Raw genomic sequence first — 16,029 nt, forward strand, 5'->3', positions numbered from 1 at the left:
GCTATTTCCAGTCCAACTGTACGAAATCATACATCAGCCTACTAAAATTGGCCAACATAGAACACTTACTCCACATTTGTCCTCTGATGCTAAATCTTACTGAATTACAGTTGTTATCTCCAAAAAGCCACCCCAAAAGGAAAATGCCTTTGTAACATAGCTCACAGCCAATGATGAAACCTTACTGACATAGGACTTTAAACCCCTACACTCTTCTCCTGATGCAGGGTTTCAACCTAAAACTTTTATGTTTCCTTTCCTCCCATGTGTTGCTCGACCTGCTGAGCTCCTCCAGCAGATTGTTTGTTGCTCCAGATTTCAGCATCTGCAGTCCCTTGTGACCACAATGCACTTGTCTGAAATCCCACAATCCCTACTGGAACATACTCTAAGCCCTACCAACAAATGAGAATGCTTCCCCTTGATGATTTACCTCTTGGCTCCACAGGTGGAATATGAGGAACAGCCCAAACTTTGATGCAGCCGCCCAAGAGAAACCATCACCCACACAATGAACTGTTGCCCTGTGAGATCAATTTTCCGTGGCACCATGACCATCCACACTGCCTTGGCTGAAGCTGTTGAAAAGAATGCTGACCTTGGCATTGAACTATAACTACTTCTCCAGCCACACACAAATCCAGTGCAGACTGCCATCCGACTCACTGTTGGGCCAATTTTGCAATGATGAGAAATGCTCTTTTGAATGCATTTCAAGAACTCTGCATCACTGGTACTGTTTACTCTGTTATTCTCCTGGTTAGGGTCATTGAAATTTCTTAACCTTGCCCACCTGGATGTTCTTGCATCTCAGGAATTTGTCTATTAATTGCCCTTCTAGCTGCCTGTTTGAGGTTCCACAGCACACTGCTAGCATTGTGACCGCTGTTTAATGGTTCCTCATTTCAATCCATATGGCTTCATTTATTGATCTTTCTAGCAAGGTCATCCGTCTTCACAGCTGTACTGCTTCTCCTCTCTTTTTAAACTATCCTTTCCAACTAGTTTGAAAATCGTATTACCAGGAGCATTGAGCTGCCATTTAAGCAAGGTTTCACAACTATCATGATATTGAATGCCCACATATCTATCCTTACCCTCAGTGCATTGTCTTTATTCCTTACACTTCTTGCATTAAACTATGGAGTGTCACAAACCAAATAAGAACTAGAAATCACCAGAAAAAAAAGCTGGTATACTCACCAATCACTTAGCTTCCTACTAATTCATTGCTACCGCTCTGACTTTTTCACCAAGTTGTATTTCCTTCCCCTTCTGCAAGGAATTCCTATGCTCAACAAATTCCTGACTTTGTCATCTTTGGACTGCACCATATGGAGTTTGCAGAAGTACTCTTACACTGACCTTAGCATTTGCTGCTGAGCAAAGTTCTAGAAACAATAATAATGGACAGAATTAACAGTCAGTTGGGCAGGTGTGGGTTGCTTGGAGAAAGCTAGCATAGATTCGTTAAAGGCAAATTATGTCTAACTTGAGAGATTGTAACGATGAAGTAAGAGGGATGGTCAATGAGGTAAATATGGTTGATGTGGAAAATATGGACATTCAAAGGCAATTAAGAAAGTGTCATGTTGGAGGATCATGGATACAAAGGTCTGTAGATGCATGAATAGAAAACTGTCTAAGCGACAGAAAGCAGAGAGTAGTAGTGAAAGGCTGTTTTCCCTGACTGGAGGGATGTGTACAGTGGAATTCCCCTGGGGTCAGCACCAGGACCACTGCTTTTTTCAACATATATTAATGACTTGGACATCGGCACAATTTCCAAATTTTCGGGTGACCTGAAACCTGAAGGCATGAGGAACTGAGGAGGTTAGTTTCAGATCTCTAGGAAATATGGACATGTTGGTGGAATAGATGGATGGGTGGCAAATTTAATGCTGAGAAATCTGAATAATAAAGGCTAATATAAGAGTCAGAGAGCATCATTCTAAAAGAGGTAAAAGAATGAAGACCTACAAATATATGTGCAAAAATCACTGAAAGTGGCAGGGCAAGTTGAGAACTTATTTGAAAGGTATACAGCATCCTGGGCACCAAATAGTTACTTAGTGCAAACCTGTATAAAACAACAATGAAGATGAAGGGCCCAGACAGATATAGTGCAACATATTTAAGAGCTTGTAGCGACTAGCTACACACTACCAAATCAAGACACGGAGTCGCTGGTTTCGAAATCGAAGGTCGAATGCTGACCGGGGCGCAGTGCGCCTTTAATAGCTGAGCAATTCCCGTGCTACAGTTCCTGCGCTACAGTTCCCGCGCTGATGTCACGTGCATGTCACCTGACCTTCCCGCGCGCGGGCTTTCCCAGCCCAACGCTGGGGAAGAAGGAGGGCCCTGCACCATCTTGGATCGGGGCCTCCGACGACGTCGCGATGTCGGGAGCCAGTTCGATGCCAGTGTGGTGAGTCGCTACACAACCCCCCCCAGAACCGGCAATACCGTCGTGAAAACCAGAATTGAATAAACTATGACTTGGGTGGCCTGCCCCTGCACCGTGCTCGCTGGACCATCACTGGTTTATCCGAGTCTAAATGAGCCAGCTTCAGCCGGTCAACCGTAAACACCTCCTCACGCCCCCCAATGTCCAGCACGAACGTAGATCCATTGTTCCTGATGACCCAGAATGGTCCTTCGTACGGCTGTTGCAGCAGTGGTTGGTGCGCACCCCTCCTGATGAAGACAAACTTACAGTCTTGGAGGGAAGTCGGCATATGGGCCAGGACCTGTCCGTGCCGTGAGGTGGGAATCGGGGCCAGGCTTCCAAGCCGCTCACGCAGCCGGTCAAGCGCCGCGGTAGGTCCTTCCTCTGGCCCCCGAGGGGCTGGTAGGAACTCGCCTGGGACGACTAAGGGTGTTCCGTAGACCATCTCCTCGGACGAGGCATGCAGGTCCTCCTTTGGCGCTGTGCGTATCCCCAGCAGGACCCAGGGGAGTTCGTCTACCCAGTTGGGCCCCTTAAGGCAGGCCATGAGTGCCGACTTCAGGTGGCGATGGAACCTCTCCACCAGCCCATTGGATTGCGGGTGATAGGCGGTGGTGAGGTGGATCCGGGAACCCCACAAGTCGGCGACGGCAGACCACAGGCTGGAGGTGAATTGAGCTCCCCTGTTGGAAGTGATATGTACCGGGACACTGAAACGAGTCACCCAAGTTGACAAAAGGGCCTGTGCGCAGGACTGGGCGGAGGTATCTGCGAGGGGAATGGCTTCAGGCCAGCGGGTAAAATGGTCGACAATCATGAGGAGGTACCATGCTCCTCGGGAGACTGGGAGGGGGCCGACCAGGTCGACATGGATATGGTCGAACCTCCGGCGGGTAGGTTAAAAATTCTGCAAGGGGGCCTTGACATGCTGCTGTACTTTCGAGGTCTGGCAGTGAGTGCAGGACTGGGCCCATTCGGAAACCTGTTTACGCAGGCCATGCCAGACGAACTTGTCTGACACCATCCGGACAGTAGTCCAGATGGATGGGTGTGCAAGGCCATGGATGGCATCAAACACCTGTCTGCGCCCGGCAGCTGGGACGATGGAGCGGGGTCTACCTGTGGAGATATTGCAGAGCAGGGTGCGCTCACCAGGGCCTACCAGAAGGTCTTGCAGTCGCAGGCCTGAGACTGCAGTGCAGTAGCTGGGCATCTCCATGTCCGTTCGCTGTGCCTCCGCTAAGGCGCCGAAATCCACCCCCGGCATAAAACTTGGATGGTGGGCTGTGACAGTGCATCCGCGACCACATTCTCTTTCCCTGACAGATGGCGGATGTCAGTGGTGAACTCCGAGATGTATGACAAGTGCCGCTGTTGCCGCGCTGACCAGGGATCTGAGACCTTGTTGAAGGCGAAGGTCAATGGCTTGTGGTCAGTGAAAGCTGTAAACTGCCTGCCCTCCATGAAGTAAACGGAAGTGTCTGATGGCCAGGTACAACGCCAACAGCTCGTGGTCGAAGGCGCTATATTTGAGCTCTGGTGGTCGAAGGTGTCTGCTGAAGAACGCCAGCGGTTGCCAACGCCCTTTGATAAGCCGTTCTAGTATGCCTCCAACCGCTGTGCTGGAGGCGTCGACCATGAGGGCATTCGGGACGTCCGTGCGAGGATGCACCAACATGACTGTGTCCACCAAGACCAGCTTGGTTTCGACGAATGCGGTGTGAGCCTCTTCTGACCAAACAATGTCCTTGCTTCCACCCGACAGGAGAGCAAACAACGGGCACATGAAGCAGGCCGCGGATGGTATGAACCGGTGATAGAAGTTTACCATACCGAGGAATTCTTGCAGGCCCTTGATGAAGGTGGGTCTGGCAAAATGGCGGATGGCGTCGACCTTCGCAGGCAGGGGCGAGGCGCCATGTTTGTCGATCCGATGACCCAGGAAATCGATTGTCTCCAGCCCGAATTGGCATTTGGCTGGGTTGATGGTCAGGCCGAAATCCCTCAGGCGAAAAAAGAGTTGGCGGAGGTGCATGAAATATTCCTGGCGGCTGTTGCTGGCGACCAAGATGTCGTCGAGGTATATGAAAGCGAAGTCAAGGTCACGCCCGACTGCGTCCATGAGTCGTTGGAAGGACTGAGCAGCGTTCTTGAGACCGAAGGGCATCCGGACGAATTCAAAGAGCCCGAAAGGTGTGATCAGTGCCGTCTTCAGAATGTCATCGGAATACACCGGGATCTGGTGATACCCGCGGATGAGGTTGACCTTGGAAAAAATGGACTGACCATGTAGGTTGGCAGCAAAGTCCTGAATGTGTGGCATGGGGTACCGGTCCAGGATAGTGATGTCGTTGAGGCGTCGGTAATCACCACAGGGTTGCCAGCCTCCGGCTGCCTTGGGGACCAAGTGTAGAGGAGAGGCCCACGGGCTGTCCGACCTGCGGATGATCCCCAGCTCCTCCATTTTTCTAAATTCCTCCTTCGCGAGGTGGAGCTTGTCTGGGGGTAGCCGCCGGGCACGGGCGTGGAGGGGAGGGCCCTGGGTGGGGATGTGGTGCTGGACGCCATGCTTGGGCAAGGTGGTGGAGAACTGGGGCGTTAGTATGGACGGGAACTCTGCCAGGACCCTGGCAAACTCGTTGGTCAGCGTGGTGACGGAGTCGAGGTGTGGGGCTGGCAGCTTGGCCTCACCCAACGAGAACGTTTGGAAGGTCCTGGCATGTACCAAATGCTTACCCCGCAGGTCAACCAGCAGACTGTTGGCACGAAGGAAGTCAGCCCCAAGGAGTGGTTGCGCGACGGCGGCCAGGATGAACCTCCAAGTAAAGTTGCAGGTGCCGAACCGGAGGTGTACCAACTGGGTGCCAAAGGTCCGAATGGCGCTGCCGTTGGGGGCTCTGAGGGCGGGTCCTGGTGTACAGTTGCGAGTCTCACGGCCGTTGGGAGGCACGAAGCTGACTTCAGCTCCGGTGTCCACTAGGAACCGACGTCCGGAACGCCTGTCCCACACATGCAAGAGGCTATCCGGGTTGCCAGCCGCCGTAGCCATCAGCGGCAGCTGGCCCTGGCGTTTCCGGGAAACCTGCATGGTGGCCGGCACCTGCGGGCATCTGCACCCCACTGCTGGTGGTAGAAACACCATTGGTCGGTCGGTGCCTCAGACCTGGTGGCGGTTGGGGGGTGTTCGATCGCCGGGTCTGGCCTGCTGGGCCACTGGGTATGTGGCGTGGCAACGTGCTCGACGGATGCCCCGCTCTCCTTTTTCGCCTGCCAAAGGACATCCGCTTGGGCAGCCACCTTCCGGGGTTCGCTGAAATCGGCATCCGCCAGGAGCAGGTGGATGTCATCGGGTAACTGCTCCAGGAAGATCTGCTCAAACATCAGGCAGGGTTTGTGGCCATCTGCCAGGGCCAACATCTCATTCATGAGCGCGGAGGGGGGCCTGTCGCCCAATCCATCGAGGTGGAGGAGGCGGGAGGCTCGCTCGCGTTGGGAAAGGCCGAAGGTCTCGAGGAGGAGAGTCTTGAACTTATCGTACTTCTCCTCTCCGGGGGCGCCTGGATGAAATCCTCGACCTGGGCAGCGGTGTCTTGGTCGAGGATGCCCACCACGTAATAGTACTTGGTGTCGTCCCTGGTGATCTGGCGAACCTGGAACTGGGCCTCGGCCTGGTCAAACCAGACACTGGGCCGGAGGGTCCAGAAGGTGGGCAGTTTAATGGCCACTGCCTGTACCTCTTGCTGTGCAGACATCGTGGGTCCAAAAACGTTTGGGCCTGTCGGGGTCACCAATGTAGCGGCTAGCTACACACTACCAAATCAAGACACAGAGTCGCTGGTTTTGAAATCGAAGGTCGAATGCCGACTGGGGCACGGTGCGCCTTTAATAGCTGAGCAATTCCCGTGCTACAGTTCCCGCATTGACGTCACACGCATGTCACCTGACCTTCCCGCGCGCGGGCTTTCCCAGCCCAACGCTGGGGAAGAAGGAGGGCCCTGCGCCATCTTGGATCCGGGCCTCTGACGACGTCGCGATGTCGGGAGCCGGTTCGATGTCGGTGCGGTGAGTCGCTACAAGCTCTATTTTTATATCCTGGAATTTTGAAATCTACTTCAACCATTATCTAACAGTTCAGATCAGCAAATAACTCTCCAAATTCTAATCCCATAAAGTCCAACACTTGGAAACAATTATCTTCTAATGAAAGAGAAGGGGGACATTCAGCCCATCGAGTCCATTGTGGTTACAGCAAATCCACTCTGCTTCTTTCCTGTACTCCTGTAAATTATTCTCTCTTACACATATCCACCAACCCTCCACCCCACACCCCCACCCCGACCATGATTACTGCAAAATAGGATGCCAGTGCTCCATAGTCTTTAGCAGATGGTTATATGAAGCATGTTTTCAAGCTTACATGTATAAATTGCATAGATAACACCACTTCTTATGCTTAATAGCATTGGAAATAAGCAGTTTATAGGGTTAGAATTTTATGCTATTTCCTAGTTATGTGCTCTTCTAACTATATTTCCTACTTTTCTTTTGCGTCACCTTTATAACTATATCTTATCATACCTGCAATCTACTTTGTACCTTTCCTGTAGATTTTCCATCAAAAGTATTTAAAACTAAGCAGACACTGCACTTTTTAAGTGTTTGTAGCATTGTGTTTGTTACTGGACTTGTATCTTAAGGCCTGAGCTGCCGGTCTGGAGAAATGAGTTTGATTTCAAGGCACCTGGGAACTTAAATTCAAGTAATTGATTAAATCTGTAATTAAAACAAAAATAAGATGGTACCAAAGTGGTAGTTGTTACGTTAATGCAAGAACAAATGGGTACCTATACTATTAACGTTAGTTGCATTGCATTATGCAATAGTGCATGCTATTCTGTGTAGAAAATGCTCTTGATATTTCTTGGCAGCAGATGGTCTGCAGTCTGAAAATAACATAATTAAGCCTCAGGTTTAAGTCTCAAGGTGTAATTAACAAGCAGAGCTCCGGGAACAGTAACAAGTAGCATAATGGCTGTTGTCCAGTGAGTAAAGTTCCATTCCACATCAATGATGTGAATGCTGAAGTTGACACTTGGAAAGATATTATCACTGCAAGTGGGAAAGGTGGTTGTGATGACTGTAGAGCCCTGGCCCATAATGGTCTCGGAAGCTATTGTTGCGGCATTTGGAAAATTCAAGCAAATTTAAGCAAAAGCACAGCAGTCTCCCGAAAGGCACAGATGATGAAAACTGGGTCAGCTGCATTCCTTTAGTGGAAGGAGAGAAAATATTGGATTGTTTCAATGGATGGAAAACAAGTGAGTCAGATAACAAAAGTTATGACAAGATCTTTTAAAAGTTCAGCACATACCTTGAGTCTAAATGGAGTCAGGAGATCCAAAGATATGAATTCCAAAGCCAAAGGCAGGAACCAGGTGAATCTGTTAACAATTTCCTTATGTGGCTTAGAAACACTGATAGGAAATGCAAGTTCAAGGAAATAAATGGAAGGCTAGTGGACCAGCTCACCTAGGACTTGCGATATCCAGACGTGCAGAATGCCTTCTTCAGGAAACAGCAGCTCACTGTGGAATGGCTGATTACTTTATCCTGAAGTCACAAAACCACAAGTAGATGAAAATGCTAAATGCTCAAATAGCCAACCTCCAGATCTATCCTGGGAATGGAAGCAGGGCTGACTCAATTAGACTGTAGAAACAAAAGAATGACAAACAGAAGGACAGGAGGCTGTGCAGGTGATTTGGACAACCACATGAGTTCACAGAAAATAAAACTGCCAGCCTATGGACCAAGCAGTGGATTTTGTGTCAAGCTTAGCCACTGGGGGAAGATGTGCAAACCAAAAGTGAAAACATAGAGATGAAAATGCCAAAGGAAAAGAAAAAGGGCTAATGACAAAGTATTGAAATCAGAACATCTAAACCATGGAAGATGACAGGTAGCATGATGACACACAAGATATTGGAACCCTTCATCTGCATGGAGTGAGTGGATGCGGGAGTTCTCAGAGAAATGAAATCAACTTAACCATCTACAATAGAAAATGGGTGAGAAATAAGCCCACAACCATCAACATTAAACTAAAATTGAACATTGAGGCATTATACCACTCAGGTTAAACAAAATATCTTCCCCAAAAACCTGAACATAAAGGGGCATCCAAAGGAAAATGTTTTGAAATGATACATTGTCTTACTAACAGTGTATGGAGAAGATATAATTCCACAACTTGGAATGACACAGATCTGAAGGATTCATAAAGGGAAAGAAGGTGACTGCATGTTCTATGTCATGTAGAGACAGGATTTGCCATCCTGGGTCTGAGAACTCGAGAAAGGTTTCAAAAAACTATAAAATAAGAGTGACAACCCTGACGTTTGAAAATAATATGTTGATTGAGAAATGCATTCTGATAAGTAGCAAAACAGGCCCAATCAAAATGCATTCAGAATGCTTTGCTGAAATGGTTGAGGATTTTGAATATCACATCACTGTTAACCTCCATGTGAAATCAGGGATCTACCACCAACATTAAGAAAACAGAGAGGTAAAAAAGTAGAGTGAGGTATGTTGCATAATGAGAAGCATGTATAAAGATCTAAATTCTTATATATGCAGGCATACTATTTGTACTTGGAAAAACAACAAATCTGCAGATGTTTTAACCTGAAGATAAAAACAGAAATTGCTGCAAATATTCAGTGCAAAAGTACTGAATATGTCATGCTCCAGCATCTGGTGTAATTTCTTTGAAGAAGAAATGTTTAAGAACCAGATCTCTCGCTTCAAAAATAGGTAGTGTTGTTCTTGTGTTATTTTAAGTAAGTGCAAGTTAATTGTCTTCTCGTTGGGGGTAATAGAGGTGAAAACTACAGATCCATTTGGAAGTACTTAAAGCATGCTTATTTTCTGAATGTTCTTAGTGCTCATGAAAAGCCATTGAACAAGAACATTAATTCTGTTTTTTTTCTGCACAGATGCTGCATGACCTGCAGCATCTTCTGGTTATATTATGATTTGTTCTGATTTTACAATTAATCCAACATGCAATAAATTTTACACAGAACACATTCATTTTTTTGGCAGTAGATGGTCTGTTATCTGAAAATAAACAAGAGATAAACTACAGAATTGAGTCTTAAAGTGTAATTAAGGGACAGAGCTTTGACAACAAGATGGTGTAAGTGTGACGTTACTGTATTGCTGCTGAGACCGATCTGATCCAGTAATGCTTTTCAGCAAAGGAAATCTGCTATCCTTACTTGAACTGGCCCAGATACAACTCTAGACCCGGAGCAATGAGCTTGATTCTTAACAGCCCTCTGACATGGGCTAGCAAGCCAGTGAGCTCTAGGGAAGTCAGCAAGGGTCAATAAATTACAGCCTTGACAGTGATGCTCTCATCTTATGAACAAAAACAAAAGCCAGCTGACAAATGCACAAAAATGTCAATACCTTCATGCATAGATATTTAATGTTTTGAAATACATTATGTAATGTTTTGACTTTATGGGATTTTCCTCCAACTGCCTAAATGTTAAAAGTTCTATTCTGTATTCTGGGATCTTTCTGTTCCTTCATGTCTCTCTCCAGTGATGCCATCACTTCAGCGCTATGAAAGTACCCTGTAGTCTGCATCCTACCCTCACAACCCTAACCTGCCCTCTGTGAGATGGTGCTCCAGCCACTGCTGTTTAATTCTACTGCCTTCTCAGGCATCTTCTAACTTTTCTTATAACTGTAAATAAACATGCCTCTTAAATTGCCGGTAATAATGTGATAAACATCTGGGAACAGGAAAAGCCCTTCATGTGAAGCAAGCTGGCTGGAATCCAATAGGATATTCAGGTGCAAAATGATGTAATTTCTCTGAAGAGGAAATGCAATTGAAACAATACCTCACACGTCAGAAAAAATAGACAAATAGCATTTACTTATGCTATTTTAAGTAAAGGTAAGAACGTGGGACTGTTTGGCAGCCTAAAGTATTCAAAGGGACTTAACTAGCATTTGTGGAGAAGTATAAGTTAATTACAATATATCCTCTGTGATGGTGTTATAACAATTCTGAAGCAGCTAATTAATTCCTTTGAACTGTCAGGGAATCCAGATGTGTGAACTGTGCTGATGCAGTCAGAAATGGCTCAAAGCCAACCTGTTAAAACCAATGTCTTCCAATCTCACAATCCCACAAAGAGGTCCCAAAAGGTCCTATTACACCTGAATTGCCGAGAGTTTAGAAGAACGAGAGGAAGTCTCACTGAAACTAACAAAGTTTTTACTAGGTTTTAGTCTTGACCTCAGCAACGGAACACTAAGGACCACCTCTTGCAACACTTGATCAGATTGTGTTTCTTTTTGCACTGATGTCCTGTTTTGCAGTCTTTTTTCCTCTTCATTGTCTTATATAATTTACATATATTTTATGTACAATTTATGTTTTGTGTATTGTCTGAAACTACGTACCTGTGTGCTAAGTTTTTCATTGTACCTGTACCTCACTGTACTTGTGCACATGACAATAAACTCAACTTGAGGCTGGACATAGGGAGAATGTTTCTCCCTGTTGAGGAGTCTAGGTTTGGAGGTCACAATCTCAGAATAAGTGGTAAGGTGTTTTGAAAATGAAGAGAATTTGCTTCATGCAGAAGATGGTGAATATTTGGAATTTTCTACCTTGGGGGCCAGTGTTGGCTCAGTATTGGGTTCATTCAAGTCAAGGGAAAGTAGATTTTTGGATATTAAGAAAATCAAGGAAACAAGTGCAGGAAAATGGTACTGAGGTCAAAGATCGCCGATGATTGTGATGTATGGTGGACAAGTTCCAAATGGCCTTCTCTTGCTCCTATTTCCTATGTTCTTGGTGGAGCACACCAGACATTATATCACAAAGGTTGGGGCAGATGAAGGGGGCGTCCTTCCTTTCCACATGTTGCATTCAACTGCATCAGAATGGATCTGCAGTTTTCACCTTCATTACTCCCAGCTGGAAGACCACTAATCTGTGTGTGAAGAAGAGCTTTCTGACAAGAGGCCTGAAGCCTGCTATCTGCCATTTTGTGTGTCCACATACCCTACAATGCAGCTGTAGTTTCACTTGGATAGATGCTCAGTGTTCATGAAGCCTCTCTGGTAATGAAAGAAAATCAGTATGAACAAACCCGTGTTAATCACCTGCTGAAGTGTGTAGGTTCACCCTTGCTCACAAACCTGGGTGGGCGGCAGACAGAGCAGCTTTGTAAAATTTTGATATTTTACCTCCTCTCCTAAACAGTTCAGGAAAGAGAGTTCTGTTGGAGAGTCCATCGGGAGTAGCAGTAGTGCTCAGTGCAAAAAAAAAGTACCAAAAATGCATATATGTATCATACCAAATGCTGGAAGAGCGACTTCATCCTCAAACAGAGAACCTAATCTCGGACTGGCTGAAATCCACTCACTTCCACTGCTCCACCTTCTTTAAGAAGCTCTTTTTTTTAATGTTCCAAAATAAACTTTATTCATCATAAAAAAAACAAACTGTGGCAACTCACCATTTAGTCGGGCGAACCGGCTCGGCAGTCGGGTCGCGCGGCGTTGGAGCGACGAGGCCCAAGATGGTGGCGGGCCTCGTCTTTCCGAGCGACGGGGAGAACCCGCACGCGGGAAAGTCTTGATGACGTAATACTTACGTCATTGCCGGTTTCATTGGGTGGGAACAGTCTCCCTCAAAGGGCCCGTGCAAGGCGGGAAAATAAACCAGTTCTTGTTCGGCAATCCTCCGACTAGCGTCTTGTTTTATTCTGCGGTAGCAACCGCTACAAAACTATATACAACAATAAAACAGTGCAAACCTTTACATTCGTGTACAGATCAATCACTAGTGTTACCTTTTTATATAATAATAAAAACAGCACCCATGCCACACGTGTGGCTCCCTGGGGGCTACCCAGTCCTGTATTTACAATATTTAGGGGCTTTCTCACCTGACCCCGCCCCTCCCTCTCCGGTGGCAGAAGAACCCTGAACTGTAGTCCTTCCCCACCGAGCCCTTGCGTTGGCTGCACCCAGCTTCAGTGCATCCCTCAGCACGTACTCCTGCAGCCTGGAATGTGCCAGTCGGCAGCATTCCCTTACGGACATCTCGCAGTGCTGGAAGACCAACAAGTTTCGGGCAGACCCAAGGGTGTCTTTCACCGAGTTGATGACCTTCCAGCAGCAGTTGATGTCCATCTCTGTGTGTGTCCTCGGGAACAGACCCGTAGATCAGAGAATCCTCTGTTACGCAGCTGCTGGGGAAGAAACGTGACAAGGACCCTTGCATCTTTTGCCACGCCCTCCTCGTAAACTTACAGCCCACAAAAAGGTGGGTGACAGTCTCGTCCCCAGCACAGTCCTCCCGGGGGTAGCGCGCACTGGGACTGATGTTTCGCCCATGCAGGAAGGATCTGACTGGGAGGGCCCCTCTCACTGCCAGCCAAGCGAGGTCATGGTGCTTGTTGGTGAGTTCTGGCGATGAGACATTCTGCCAGATGGTCTGGACGGTCTGCTCAGGGAACCACCCCACGGTACCCATCGAGTCCTTCTCCTGCAGTGTCTGCAGGATGTTCTGTGTTGACCACTGCCTGACGGACTTGTGGTCAAAGGCGTTGGTCTGGAAGAACTTCTCCACGAAGGACAGGTAGTGCAGCAACGTCCAGCTGACTGGGATGTTGCGCGGCAACGGGGCCAGGCCCATCCTTCGCAACACCGGGGACAGGTAGAACCTCGGCACGTAGTGACATTTGGTGCCCACGTACTTTGGTTCCACGCACAGCCTGATGCAGCCACAGACAAAGGTGGTCATCAGGATGAGGGTGACATTGGGGACACTTTTGCCCCCATTGTCCAGGGACTTGTGCATGGTGACCTGATGTACACACTCCATCTTGAATCCCCAGATGAACCAGAAGACGGCACGGGTGATTCCTAAGCCAGAGGAGCAAGGAACAGGCCACACCTGCGCCAAGTACAGCAGCCCTGAGAGCACCTCACACCTGATGACCAAGTTCTTCCCAGTTATTGAGGGGGACCGCCGTTCCCACAGTCCCAGTTTCTGCTTCACCTTCCCAATCCGCTCCTGCTAATTTTTGTTGCACACCCCAGCCCCTCTGAACCCCAGCACCTCTAGGTAGTCAGGCCTGATGGTGAAGGGGATGTTGGATCAGTTGGGCCAGTTGCCGCAGAGCATGGCCTCGCTCTTCGTGCGGTTGACTCTGGCCCCTGATGCCAAGTCGCAGATGCTGGTCATCCATGTACAGTGAGGTTTTCACCTGGCTGCCCCCACTGCCCGGCAACGTCACCCCTCTGATGCTCTCGTCCTTCCTGATGGATTCGGCAAAGGGTTCTATACAGCACATGAACAAGACAGGAGAGAGAAGGCAGCCCTGCCTGGCTCCAGACTTAATGGGGAAGCCGTCTATTTCCCACCCATTGATTTGGACTGCGCTACTGATGGATAGTTGGATCCAATTCCTGATTCCCTCCCCAAAGCCCATTTTGGAGAGCACGTCCAACATTAAGTGGGTGATATCTTGTCAAAGGCCTTCTCCTGGTCCAAGCTGACCAGGCAGGTGTCCATCCCTCTGTCCTGCACATAGGCGATGGTGTTCCCTGAGCAGCACGAGACTGTCAAAGATCTTCCTGCTAGGTACAGCACAGGTTTGGTCCGGGTGGATCACCTGCCCCAGAGCAGATTTGACCCTGTTGGCGATGGCCTTGGACAGGATCTTATAATCCACATTCAACAGTGAGATGGGTCTCCAATTTCTGATGTCCTCCCTCTCCCCCTTCTGCTTGTAGATGAGGGAAATGGTGCCCTTCCTCATGGATTCTGACATGCTGCCAGACAGAAGCATAGCGTTGTACACTTCCAGCAGGTCCGGGCCCATCCAGTTCCACAGAGCCGAGTACAACTCCGCCGGTAAGCCGCTCTTTACAATGTATCTCTTTGACAAGTTTTTGGTCTCTTGTCCAAAGATCCCCTGATGCAGCTCAATGTCATTTGGGATGTTTTACCACGAAGAAGTTGTTCTGGAAATGTTTTAATATATTATTTATATTATCTAGGCAATCAGAGCATTGAGTTCACCTCAGAAACTTAAATATGGATATTCCACACAACTGATGTCTAAAAATGGCAACAAAGCACTCTCACGACAAGATGATATTTAAATGAAGCTCCCATTGGCCTTGTATAATTACTTCTTCATGTTTTCTCATACCATTGAAACGTGCATAATGCGCAACACAGCAGAAGATATACCAACTCTGCCAATGAATTCATCCAACCTATCGATGTTATTTTGTCGACACTGAGGGATTTACAATGCTGACAGGGGTTTTCATGTTTAATTTCCTTGTCAGAAAGCAGGCCAAGGGATTGCAGTAGAGCTTGGAACTTAACCACTCCGTTCTCATCCTAATCAACTCCCCAGCTGTTATATTTGGGTAATTGTCAAGTGATATGCAAAAAAGATACAGGTGGTAAAATCTACTGAGACTCCCTGTCTCTGTGCCTGGACAAGTTAATCATTTGCATTTCTGCCCAGGAGTAAAACAATCTATTACGGAACTAGCAACTGATTACCAGGATGTGGTGCTTTGTTTGGTGTTTACCAAACACAGAAACCCATTATCATGCTCAAGGATCTTCAAATCAAATTTCTGTCTGCTCAATAGTTTTCTGCAAAGATAGCCTCTGCTTGCCAAATACAGTCAGTGCCACTCAAGGGACATTGCCCACTCAATTTACCTAATATTGAGATACACTTAAGAGCAAAAGGTCCACTTTCAGGGATACATTTAATTCACCTTATTTTATCTTTGCATACCGCAGTTGAGTTCATAGTTCTTGGGCATAAATGCTTGACAGACAATGTTAACATATTCTCTCATGTGTAAAAGAATAATGCTGGTTTCACGAACTAAAATCATACATATTAATGAAATAAGTTATCCGTAAACTTCTTGCTAACCCCATTCTAGTACTTGTTTCTTTTCAGTCTGTTAACTGCATATTATCAGAATTCAAAAGGGGAAGAATTTCAGTCTCTGGAGATGCTCCCACCTTCCGGGTCCTGTGAGACAGCTAGGCCATCATGCATCAGTAGACTCATTTACCTGGTTCAGATGTGGCTTACAAAGTTTATGACAGAGGATTGATTTGGCTCCAATCTTCTCTTACCTGCAGCATCACAGATTGCAACTAGTTCTTAAAAACTTCAAGCATTTTCACACAACTGAGAGAGAAGAAAGTCCATTGCGTGTGATGCTCACCTCTCAGTAGCCTTTCAAATCCTAAATAGGTTCAAACATCACAAATGACAAAATTTACCACAAGGCAAGCAACACCCTCAACATTATGTTCTGTGGAGGAAAGGTATGTTGTAACCCAACCTTGACCTATCTTAGAGTGACCTTTGAATTGCTCCCTAACTTACTGGCTCCTTAGGAATGTCTGAAAAGCAGAGGCATGAAAGAAAAATCACCCACAAAGTTGCCAGTACAGGTAGGCCCATAAAACCTGCTGTCATTCATATTTC

This window comes from Pristis pectinata, chromosome 2 (genome assembly GCF_009764475.1).
Source record: "Pristis pectinata isolate sPriPec2 chromosome 2, sPriPec2.1.pri, whole genome shotgun sequence".
Taxonomy (NCBI): domain Eukaryota; kingdom Metazoa; phylum Chordata; class Chondrichthyes; order Rhinopristiformes; family Pristidae; genus Pristis; species Pristis pectinata.